Here is a 12,745-nt window from a genome sequence, read left to right as displayed (position 1 = left end):
ATTCCCGTGTTCCCTTCCTTTGCAAGAAGGTACGTCACGTTTGGAGAGGTGGAGGTCCCACGAAGGATTCCCCAACGCCACGAAGGCTCACCTTCTTCTCCGAGCCAAACCCACGAAGGATAATGGCCCTTTCCTTATGGTTAGTTTTTCCTCCACTCCGGAGATGGCAAGCTCCACAACCACTTCACAAGCTCCACGAAGGAGAAGCCCGGGCCTCTTCACAATCTTCCTTGAAGAGATCACCGGAGCACCAACCGCCAAGCCAACTAGGAGGTCTCCTTCCAAGAGTAACAAGCTCACGGTCTCTCACTCGAACTAATCGTGGTGGAGAGCTCAACACTATGCAATGATGCAAAGCAAGAACACTAGGGGTGTTCAAATCCTTCACACTCAAATCCCACCAAAGCAATAAATGCTAGGATGAGATTAGAGAGGAAAAACAAAGACGAAATCAACAAATGACTCCACGATCTAGATCCAAAGGGTTCCCCTCACTTAGAGGAGAAAAGGATTGGTGGGGATTGTAGATCTAGATCTCCTCTCTTAGATCCCTCAAGAATGAGCAAGAATCATGGGGGGAATCAAGAGAGAGGGCAAGTTCTTCAAAGTCAACAATGGAGGAGAGAGAGTGGAAGAACTTATTAAGCCCAAGGTGGAAGAAGGGCTATTTATATCCCAAGAGCAAATATAACCGTTGGGGAAAAGTTGGGCTGAGTCAACCGTCGAGGAGGCCGGTCAACCAGGCCTGGGGCCGGGCCGTCCGGTTTAGGACCCAGTTAGACCGGGCCACAGACCGGGCCATCCGGCCCAAACCGGACCGGGCGCGAGCCATGACCGGGCGCCGGGCCATGACCGGTCCAGGGGCCGGTTTGAACCGGGCCATCCGGTGGGACGGCCGGTCACACCCGGGCGAGAAACCGGGCCAGCAGGGAAACATGTTATACAAAAACTGTGATAACTTTTGTGTTCGAACCCCGATTGACATGGAACCAATTTTGTTGGAAAGATAACGACGAATAGAACCCCAACATTTTGTTGGAAATATGGAGAATCCTCACAGGATATTTTTAGATGTTTTTAGAGAGGGAGTCTCCCACCGTCAAGAAACAGTGAAGACGTTCAAACTCGAAAACGCAATAGAAGATGCATGCGGATTGCGTTTTCGATGAACTTGGGCTTGTTGTAAATCTAGCAACATGCTCAAGAACCTCTCACAGAGAAACACCAAGAAGCAATAGGGATATGCAAAGTATGCAAATGATTGAGCTCCCTAAGACGATGTGATCAAGTTACCCAACCGAAAGCCCCTCTTGATAGTGCGGCTATCTATCCTATAATTCGGTCTCCCAACATCCACCTTGAGACCGGTAAAAGGAAAACCTAGCAAGGCCATACCTTTGCCTTGCGCATCCCGTTTGATCTTGATGATAACTCTTCAAGCTCCACTCAAGCCAGAATGCCTTACTTGATCATTGTTGCTTCGTGAAGACTCACAAATACTCCCCCATACACCATGATGGGAAAGCTCCATTGATGCATATATTCACATGTCCATTATCATCAAATGGACGGCAACCTTGATGACGATCACAACTTGATGTCATCCTCTCATGGACTATATGAGATCTCACTTTTGATGCATGCCCATGGAAAGATACCTAACCCACATAGACAACACAAGTGCACATATATGATGGGTTAGTTCATAAAGCATAATTGACACGGCTTACCATACCACATGACTTTATGTGGCACATTCTTCATGCTTCATGTGTTGACCAAACTTGAATCTATTCTTCACTCTTTGTATTGGTCAACCTTGTATCTTCTCATGCTCTATCATACTATCTTGAGGTGTATAAAGAATTCTTCATTTGTTTGCATGCTCTAAATCTTAGTCAACCATAGCTCAACTTATGAGACTATCATGACACCGACTTAGAGCCATAACTTGAATTCTTCACTTGGAATCAAGCACTCAAGATCTTGATCATACATTGCTTATCACATAAGCTAGAGCATGGCTAATATTGAGTTCCACATAGGAACTCCATCTTCATTTCTTCTTCTTGATCATATCACATATATATCTTCAAATCGATGATCTTGATGCCAATACACAATGTATATCTTTATCTTCATGGCATCCATACTTGAATCCAACACATGGACTACAAGTAGTACCTATGGAATGTTCCTTCATATAAACTCAATGAAAACATTAGTCCATAGGGGTTGTCATTAATTACCAAAACCACACATAGGGGCAATATACCCTTACAGGGTGGGGTGTGATACGTCTCCAACGTATCTATAATTTCTTTTGTTCCATGCTACTTTTATGATGATACTCACATGTTTTATACACACTTTATGTCATTATTACGCATTTTCCGACACTAACCTATTGACGAGATGCCGAAGAGCCAGTTGCTGTTTTCTGCTGTTTTTGGTTTCAGAAATCCTACAAAGGAAGTATTCTCGGAATTGGACGAAATCAACGCCCAATATCTTATTTTTTTCCCGGAAGCTTCCAGAGCACCGAAGAGGGGTCAGAGGGGAGCCAGGGGGCCCACCCCACAAGGCGACGCGGCCAAGGGGGGGCGCCCCCCTATGGTGTGGCTGCACCAGGACTCCCCCGAGGCTGCCCTTCCGCCTACTTAAAGCCTCCGTCGCGAAAACCCTAAAGGAATAAGCCACGATACGAGAAAAGTTCCAGAGCCGCCGCCATCGCGAAGCCAAGATTCGGGGGACAGAAGTCTCTGTTCTGGCACGCCGCCGGGACGGGGAAGTGCCCCCGGAAGGCATCTCCATCGACACCACCGCCATCTTCATCACCGCTGGTGTCTCCTATGATGAGGATGGAGTAGTTCTCCCCCGAGGCTAAGGGCTGTACCGTAGCTATGTGGTTCATCTCTCTCTCCCATGTGATCTTTATGTGATCATGAGCTTTGTGATCTAGTTGAATATCATCTATGTGCTACTCTAGTGATGTTATTAAAGTAGTCTATTCCTCCTCCATGATGTAATGTTGACGAGTGTGTGCATCATGTAGTACTTGGCGAGAGGTTATGATTGTAATCTCTTGTAGATTATGAAGTTAACTATTACTATGATAGTATTGATGCGATCTATTCCCCCTTTCATAGCCTCGACGGTGACAGTGTGCATGCTATGTTAGTACTCGGTATAATTGCAATGGTCTATTATGCACTCTAAGGTTACTTAAATATGAACACCGAATGTTGTGGAGCTTGTTAACTCCGGCTTGAGGGAGCTCTTGTAGCCCTACACAATGAATGGTGTTTGTCATCCAACAAGAGAATGTAGAGAAAGTAGTATTTGTTTATTCAGTTATGTGATCAATGTTGAGAGTGTCCACTAGTGAAAGTATGATCCCTAGGCCTTGTTTCCAAACATCGAATCTCCGTTTATTTACTGTTCTACTGCATGTTTACTCGCTGCCCTATTTATTTCAGATTGTTATTACCGCTCATATACATCAATATCACTTGCATCTTACTATCTCTTCGCCGAACTAGTGCACCTATACATCTGACAAGTGTATTAGGTGTGTTGGGGACACAAGAGACTTCTTGTATCGTGATTGCAGGGTTGCTTGAGAGGGATATCTTTGACCTCTACCTCCCCGAGTTCGATAAACCTTGGGTGATTCACTTAAGGGAAACTTGCTGCTGTTCTACAAACCTCTTCTCTTGGAGGCCCAACACTGTCTACAGGAATAGAAGCGTGCGTAGACATCAAGCTATTTTCTGGCGCCGTTGCCGGGGAGGTAAGGTAAAAGGTATTCACATCCTCCGACTAGTAAGCTATTTCTTAGCACTGTTGCCGGTGTGTGAGTGCTCGAAGCTATTTCCTTTAGATCCTGCAATTGCATCTTTTTCTTTCTTGTCTTTATTTTTCACTAGTTAGGCATAATGGAAAATAACAGTGAGCTTTTTAATCTATTTCCTGAGTTAAGACAGAAATTGTGTGATGCGAAAATTAAAAAACCTATGGAACCTTATTTGCATGCTAGTAGCAATGTTATTAGTATGAACACCATTGTTGATAACGCTATGGAAGAATTTAAGCTTGGGGAAGCTGGTTTTGATGAGCATGATATTTTTAGTCCCCCAAGCACGGAGGAGAAAATTTACTTTGATGATACTTTGCCTCCCATTTATGATGATTATAATGATAGTGGTATTTTGGTGCCACCTACTATGGAGGATAAAGTTTATTATGACTATACTATGCCTCCTATATTTGATGATGAGAATAATAATGATAGCTACCTTGTTGAATTTTCTCCCACTACAATTAATAAGAATGACTATGCTTATGTGGAGAGTAATGATACTTTTATGCATGTGAATAAGAATGCTTTATGTGATAGTTATATTGTTGAGTTTGTTCATGATGCCACTGAAAGTTATTATGAGAGAGGGAAACATGGTTATATGCATCTTAATAATATTAAGTTTCCCCTCTCTATGTTAAGAATCTTGAAGTTACTCGTGTTTTATCTTCCTATGCTTGTCACTTTGCTCCTCATGAATTTATTTGTGTACAAGATTCCTTTTCATAGTATCCTACTATGCTTTTCATAGTATCCTACTATGGAGTATAAAGTTTATTATGACTATACTATGCCTCCTATATTTGATGATGAGAATAATAATGATAGCTACCTTGTTGAATTTGCTCCCACTACAATTAATAAGAATGACTATGCTTATGTGGAGAGTAATGATACTTTTATGCATGTGAATAAGAATGCTTTATGTGATAGTTATATTGTTGAGTTTGTTCATGATGCCACTGAAAGTTATTATGAGAGAGGGAAACATGGTTATATGCATCTTAATAATATTAAGTTTCCCCTCTCTATGTTGAGAATCTTGAAGTTACTCGTGTTTTATCTTCCTATGCTTATCACTTTGCTCCTCATGAATTTATTTGTGTACAAGATTCCTTTTCATAGGAAGTGGGTTAGGCTTAAATTTGTTTCATACGTGCTTTTTGATGCTCTCTTTGCTTAAAAATCTCGTCCTTATGTGAGCATCATTAAAATTGCTGAGCCCATCTTAATGGCTATAAAGAAAGCACTTCTTGAGAGATAACCCATGTGTTTATTTTGCTACTGTTTTGTTGTGTCTTGGAAGTTGTTACTACTGTAGCAACCTCTCCTTATATTTATTTTATTGCATTGTTGTGCCAAGTAAAGTCTTTGATAGTAAAGTCAATACTAGATTTGGATTACTGCGCAGAAACAGATTTCTTACTTTCACGAAATTGAGCAGCCCCTTCTGTAGGTAATTTAGAAAAATCTGCCAATTTACGTGCGTGATCCTCAGATATGTACGCAACTTTCATTCAATTTGAGCATTTTCATCTGAGCAAGTTAAGTGCCCCAGAAAAATTCGTATTTACGAACTGTTCTATTTTGACAGATTCTGCCTTTTATTTCGCACTGCCTGTTTTGCTATGTTTGATGGATTTCTTTATTCCATTAACTTTCAGTAGCTTTGTGCAATGTCCAGAAGTGTTAAGAATGATTAGTAACCTCTGAATATATGAATTTTCAATTATGCACTAACCCTCTAATGAGTTTGTTTTGAGTTCGGTGTGGAGGAAGTTTTCAAGGGTCAAGAGAGGACGATGATACAATATGATCAAGAAGAGTGAAAAGTCTAAGCTTGGGGATGCCCCCGTGGTTCATCCCTGCATATTTTAATAAGACTCAAGCATCTAAGCTTGGGGATGCCCAAGGATCCCTTCTTCATCGACAACTTATCAGGTCACCTCTAGTGAAACTATATTTTTATTCCGTCACATCTTATGTGCTTTACTTGGAGCGTCTGTTTGTTTTTATTTTTGTTTTTGTTTGAATATAATCGGATCCTAACATTCCTTGTTTGGGAGAGAGACACGCTCCGCTGTTTCGTATGAACACATATGTTCTTAGCTTTACTCTTAATGTTCATGGCGAAGGTTGAAACTGCTTCGTTCATTGTTATATGGTTGGAAACAGAAAATGCCGCATGTGGTAAATGGTATAATGTCTTGAATAATTTGATACTTGGCAATTGTTGTGCTCATATAGATCATGTTTAAGCTCTTGCATCATGTACTTTGTACCTATTAATGAAGAACTACATCGAGCTTGTTAAAATTTGGTTTGCATGATTAGTTTCTCAAGAGTCTAGATATTTTCTGGTTAAGATGTTTGAACAACAAGGAGACGATGTAAAGTCTTATAATGCTTGTAATATGTTCATATGTAAGCTTTGCTGCACCGTTTTATACTTGAGTTTGCTTCAAACAACCTTGCTAGCCTAGCCTTGTATTGAGAGGAATTCTTCTCGTGCATCCAAATCCTTGAGCCAAAAACTATGCCATCTGTGTCCACCATACCTACCTACTACATGGTATTTCTCTGTCATTCCAAACTAAATTACTTGAGTGCTACAAATGGTTTGAGTATGCATATTGTTAGAGAAGAACATTGGGCCGCTAACTAAAGCCATGAATCATGGTGGAAGTTTCAGTTTGGACAATTAATCCTCAATCTCTTATGAGAATATTATCTGTTGTTGAATGCTTATGCATTAAAGAGGAGTCCATTATCTGTTGTCTATGTTGTCCCGGTATGGATGTCTAAGTTGAGAATAATCAAAAACGAGAAATCAAATGCGATCTTTCTCCTTAGACCTTTGTACATGCGGCATAGAGGTACCCCTTTGTGACACTTGGCTGAAACATATGTAATGCAATGATAATCCGTGTTAATCCAAGCTAATTAGGACAAGGTGCGAGCACTATTGGTAATCTATGCATGAGGCTTGCAACTTATAGGATATCTTATACATAACACATATGATTTATTACTACCGTTGACAAAATTGTTTCTATGTTTTCAAAATAAAAGCTCTAGCACAAAAATAGTAATCCATGCTTCCTCTGCGAAGGGCCTTTCTTTTACTTTATGTTGAGTCAGTTCACCTACTTCTTTCTATCTTAGAAGCGAACACTTGTGTCAACCGTGTGCATTGATTCTTACATGTTTACTTATTGCACTTGTTATATTGCTTTATGTTGACAACTATCCATGAGATATACATGTTACAAGTTGAAAGCAATTGCTGAAACTTAATCATCCTTTGTGTTGCTTCAATGCCTTCTACTAAGAATTTATTGCTTTATGAGTTAACTCTTATGCAAGACTTATTGATGCTTGTCTTGAAAGTACTATTCATGAAAAGTCTTTGTTATATGGTTCAGTTGTTTACTCATTGTCTTTACCATTGCTTTGAATAACTTCATTCATCTCATATGCTTTACAATAGTATTGATCAAGATTATGATAGCATGTCACTTAAGAAATTATCTTTGTTATCGTTTACCTACTCGAGGGCGAGTAGGAACTAAGCTTGGGGATGCTGATACGTCTCCAACGTATCTATAATTTCTTATGTTCCATGCTACTTTTATGATGATACTCACATGTTTTATACACACTTTATGTCATTATTATGCATTTTCCGGCACTAACCTATTGACGAGATGTCGAAGAGCCGATTGCTTGTTTTCTCGCTGTTTTTGGTTTCGAAATCCTACAAAGGAAATATTCTCGGAATTGGACGAAATCAACGCCCAATATCTTATTTTTCCCGGAAGCTTCCAGAGCACCGAAGAGGGGCCAGAGGGGAGCCAGGGGGCCCCACCCCACAAGGAGGCGCGGCCAAGGGGGGGGGGGGGCGCCCCCCTATGGTGTGGCTGCACCAGGACTCCCCCGATGCTGCCCTTCCGCCTACTTAAAGCCTCCGTCGCGAAAACCCTAAAGGAATAAGCCACGATACGAGAAAAGTTCCAGAGCCGCCGCCATCGCGAAGCCAAGATTCGGGGGACAGAAGTCTCTGTTTCGGCACGCCGCCGGGACGGGGAAGTGCCCCCGGAAGGCATCTCCATCGACACCACCGCCAACTTCATCACCGTTGCTGTCTCCTATGATGAGGAGGGAGTAGTTCTCCCCCGAGGCTAAGGGCTGTACCGTAGCTATGTGGTTCATCTCTCTCCCCCATGTGATCTTTATGTGATCATGAGCTTTGTGATCTAGTTGAATATCATCTATGTGCTACTCTAGTGATGTTATTAAAGTAGTCTATTCCTCCTCCATGATGTAATGTTGACAGTGTGTGCATCATGTAGTACTTGGCATAGGTTATGATTGTAATCTCTTGTATATTATGAAGTTAACTATTACTATGATAGTATTGATGCGATCTATTCCCCCTTTCATAGCCTGACGGTGACAGTGTGCATGCTATGTTAGTACTCGGTATAATTGCAATGGTCTATTATGCACTCTAAGGTTACTTAAATATGAACACCGAATGTTGTGGAGCTTGTTAACTCCGGCTTGAGGGAGCTCTTGTAGCCCTACACAATGAATGGTGTTTGTCATCCAACAAGAGAGTGTAGAGAAAGTAGTATTTTGTTTATTCAGTTATGTGATCAATGTTGAGAGTGTCCACTAGTGAAAGTATGATCCCTAGACCGTGTTTCCAAACATCGAATCTCCGTTTATTTACTGTTCTACTGCATGTTTACTCGCTGCCCTATTTATTTCAGATTGTTATTACCGCTCATATACATCAATATAACTAGCATCTTACTATCTCTTCGCCGAACTAGTGCACCTATACATCTGACAAGTGTATTAGGTGTGTTGGGGATACAAGAGACTTCTTGTATCGTGATTGCAGGGTTGCTTGAGAGGGATATCTTTGACCTCTACCTCCCTGAGTTCGATAAACCTTGGGTGATTCACTTAAGGGAAACTTGTTGCTGTTCTACAAACCTCTACTCTTGGAGGCCCAACACTGTCTACAGGAATAGAAGCGTGCGTAGACATCAGGGTGTTGTCGGCGTGACTGTGTCACTGCGCTGCTGCACCAGCCGCCTCCGGCTCCACGTCCACGACTGCGCTGTCCACCTTGACCTCTTCCTTCAATGGTCATGGCGACCACGTCGGATTCTTGCTTCTCGTCAGGCGGAGACTTGCGCTTGTTCTGCTTGGTGGGGACATGTGTCATCTTCTGCTGCCACGTAACTGTTGGCGGTCTAATCACCCCGTTCAGGGTGAGAGTTCCCGCATCATGCTCGCGGATCAGCGTATGGAGGAGAAGTGTCCATCTGTCGAGCCCTCCGAGGAAACAGAGAATCATTTTCTCGTCCTTGATTTTTTCACTTCGTTTTTCATTTCCAACCACCTGGGCAGGAAGTTCCTGGACGACTCGTCCTTTTTTTGCTTGCACCGTTCAAGGTCTCTGGTTGTATGTGGTGTTTTATAGGTTCCTTCAAAGTTTGCGGTGAATGCGCGTGCATCTCAATCCAGTTGTGGATGGATTTTTTCGTCAAGTCCCGAATCTATTGTCGTGCTGGGCCAACGAGGTATAGAGGGAGGCATCTAATGTCGCAGTTTGGGGTTCCTCCAGAAAATCGATGGAATTGAAGAAATCTTGTAACCATGTTGAATTGTTGATGCCTTCTCAATTCCATTGTACTACTTGAGGCTTCCGGAAAACTTAAGACCCTTTGGCACGTTCTTAGCTCGAATGGCTGGACCAAAGCAGGGTGGCCTGATGTAGTATGGTTGACGTGTAACTTGTACGGTGTCGATGGGTTGGCAAGCATCATACAGCTCGACTTTGTCCCATCGCAGTGGTGGAGGAGGGCTATGGTGCGATTGATGTGGTCTAGGCGAACCATGACCTCCGCAACCTATATTGTTGGACCGTGGGGATGATGGCCCAGCCGAAGGTAGGTATTTTTATTTCTATCTCCTTCCTTGGAGCGACCACGGTACTGGTATTTTCTGCCGATGGCATGATATGTGTCATCCGGTTTGTTCCATCGTCCTTGATGATCATGGTGATCCTCCTTGGTTGTTCTGATCCTCGCTTCTATCACGGTGTGGACTGATACGTCTCAAACGTATCTATAATTTCTTATGTTCCATGCTACTTTTATGATGATACTCACATGTTTTATACACATTATATGTCATTATTATGCATTTTCTGGCACTAACCTATTGACGAGATGCCGAAGAGCCGGTTGTTGTTTTCTGCTGTTTTTGGTTTCAGAAATCCTAGTAAGGAAATATTCTCAGAATTGGACGAAATCAACGCCCAGGGTCCTATTTTTCCACGAAGCTTCCAAAAGACCGAGGGAGAAACAAAGTGGGGCCACGGGGCGCCGCCACACTAGGGAGGCGCGGCCTAGGGGGGCCCGCGCGTCCCTAGCGTGTGGGGCCCCCGTGACGCCCCCGACTCTACCCTTCCGCCTACTTAAAGCCTTCGTTGCGAATACCCCAGTACCGAGAGCCACGATACGGAAAACCTTCCAGAGACGCCGCCGCCACCAATCCCATCTCGGGGGATTCAGGAGATCGCCTCCGGCACCCTGCCGGAGAGAGGAATCATCTCCCGGAGGTCTCTTCATCACCATGATCGCCTCCGGATCGATGTGTGAGTAGTTCACCCCTGGACTATGGGTCCATAGCAGTAGCTAGATGGTTGTCTGATGGCGTGTAATTCACACGTTCGTTGGGAACCCCAAGAGGAAGGTATGATGCGCACAGCAGCAAGTTTTCCCTCAGAAAGAAACCAAGGTTTATCGAACCAGGAGGAGCCAAGAAGCACGTTGAAGGTTGATGGCGGCGGGATGTAGTGCGGCGCAACACCGGAGATTCGGCGCCAACGTGGAACCTGCACAACACAACCAAAGTACTTTGCCCCAACGAAACGAGTGAGGTTGTCAATCTCACCGGCTTGCTGTAACAAAGGATTAACCGTATTGTGTGGAAGATGATTGTTTGCGAGAGAAAACGAGTAAAGAACAAGTATTGCGACAGATTTGTATTTCAGTATAAAAGAATGGACCGGGGTCCACAGTTCACTAGAGGTGTCTCTCCCATAAGATAAAAGCATGTTGGGTGAACAAATTACAGTCGGGCAATTGACAAATAGAGAGGGCATAACAATGCACATACATGTCATGATAAGTACGGTGAGATTTAATTGGGCATTACGACAAAGTACATAGACCGCCATCCAACTGCATCTATGCCTAAAAAGTCCACCTTCAGGTTATCATCCGAACCCCCTCCAGTATTAAGTTGCTACAACAGACAATTGCATTAAGTATTGCGCGTAATGTAATCAATAACTACATCCTCGGACATAGCATCAATGTTTTATCCCTAGTGGCAACAAGCACATCCATAACCTTAGGGGTTTCGTCACTCCCCGGATTCACGGAGACATGAACCCACTATCGAGCATAAATACTCCCTCTTGGAGTTACTAGCATCAACTTGGCCAAAGCCTCTACTAATAACGGAGAGCATGCAAGATCATAAACAACACATAGGTAATAACTTGATAATTAACATAACATGGTATTCTCTATCCATCGGATCCCGACAAACACAACATATAACATTACGGATAGATGATCTTGATCATGTTAGGCAGCTCACAAGATCCAACAATGAAGCACAATGAGGAGAAGACAACCATCTAGCTACTGCTATGGACCCATAGTCCAGGGGTGAACTACTCACTCATCACTCCGGAGGCGACCATGGCGGTGAAGAGTCCTCCGGGAGATGAATCCCCTCTCCGGCAGGGTGCCGGAGGAGATCTCCGAGATCCCCGAGATGGGATTGGCGGCGGCGGCGTCTCGCATAGGTTTTCCGTATCGTGGTTCTTCGTATCGGGGGTTTCGCGACGGAGGCTATAAGTAGGCGGAAGGGCGAGTCGGAGGGCCGACGAGGGGCCCACACCATAGGGCGGCGCGGGCCCCCTCCGGCCGCGCGGCCCTATGGTGGCGGCGCCTCGTCGCCCCACTTCGTATCCCTTTCGGTCTTCCGGAAGCTTCGTGGCAAAATAGGACCCCGGGCGTTGATTTCGTCCAATTCCGAGAATATTTCGTTACTAGGATTTCCGAAACCAAAAACAGCAGAAAACAAGAATCGGCTCTTTGGCATCTTGTTAATAGGTTAGTTCCGGAAAATGCACGAATATGACATAAAGTGTGCATAAAACATGTAGATATCATCAATAATGTGGCATGGAACATAAGAAATTATCGATACGTCGGAGACGTATCAGCATCCCCAAGCTTAGTTCCGCTCGTCCCGAGCGAGGTAAAACGATAACAAAGATAATTTCTGAAGTGACATGCCATCATAACCTTGATCATACTATTTGTAAACATATGTAATGAATGCGGTGATCAAAACAATGGTGATGACATGAGTAAACAAGTGAATCATAAAGCAAAGACTTTTCATGAATAGTACTTCAAGACAAGCATCAATAAGTCTTGCATAAGAGTTAACTCATAAAGCAATAAATCAAAGTAAAGGTATTGAAGCAACACAAAAGAAGATTAAGTTTCAGCGGTTGCTTTCAACTTATAACATGTATATCTCATAGATAATTGTCAACATAGAGTCATATAACAAGTGCAATATGCAAGTATGTAGGAATCAATGCACAGTTCACACAAGTGTTTGCTTCTTGAGGTGGAGAGAAATAGGTGAACTGACTCAACATAAAAGTAAAAAAGAATGGCCCTTCAAAGAGGAAAGCATCGATTGCTATATTTGTGCTAGAGCTTTTATTTTGAAAACATGAAACAATTTTGTCAACGGTAGTAATAAAGCATA

This window comes from Lolium rigidum, chromosome 6 (assembly GCF_022539505.1).
Source record: "Lolium rigidum isolate FL_2022 chromosome 6, APGP_CSIRO_Lrig_0.1, whole genome shotgun sequence".
NCBI lineage: Eukaryota > Viridiplantae > Streptophyta > Magnoliopsida > Poales > Poaceae > Lolium > Lolium rigidum.
Note: the sequence above shows the minus strand (reverse complement) of the source record.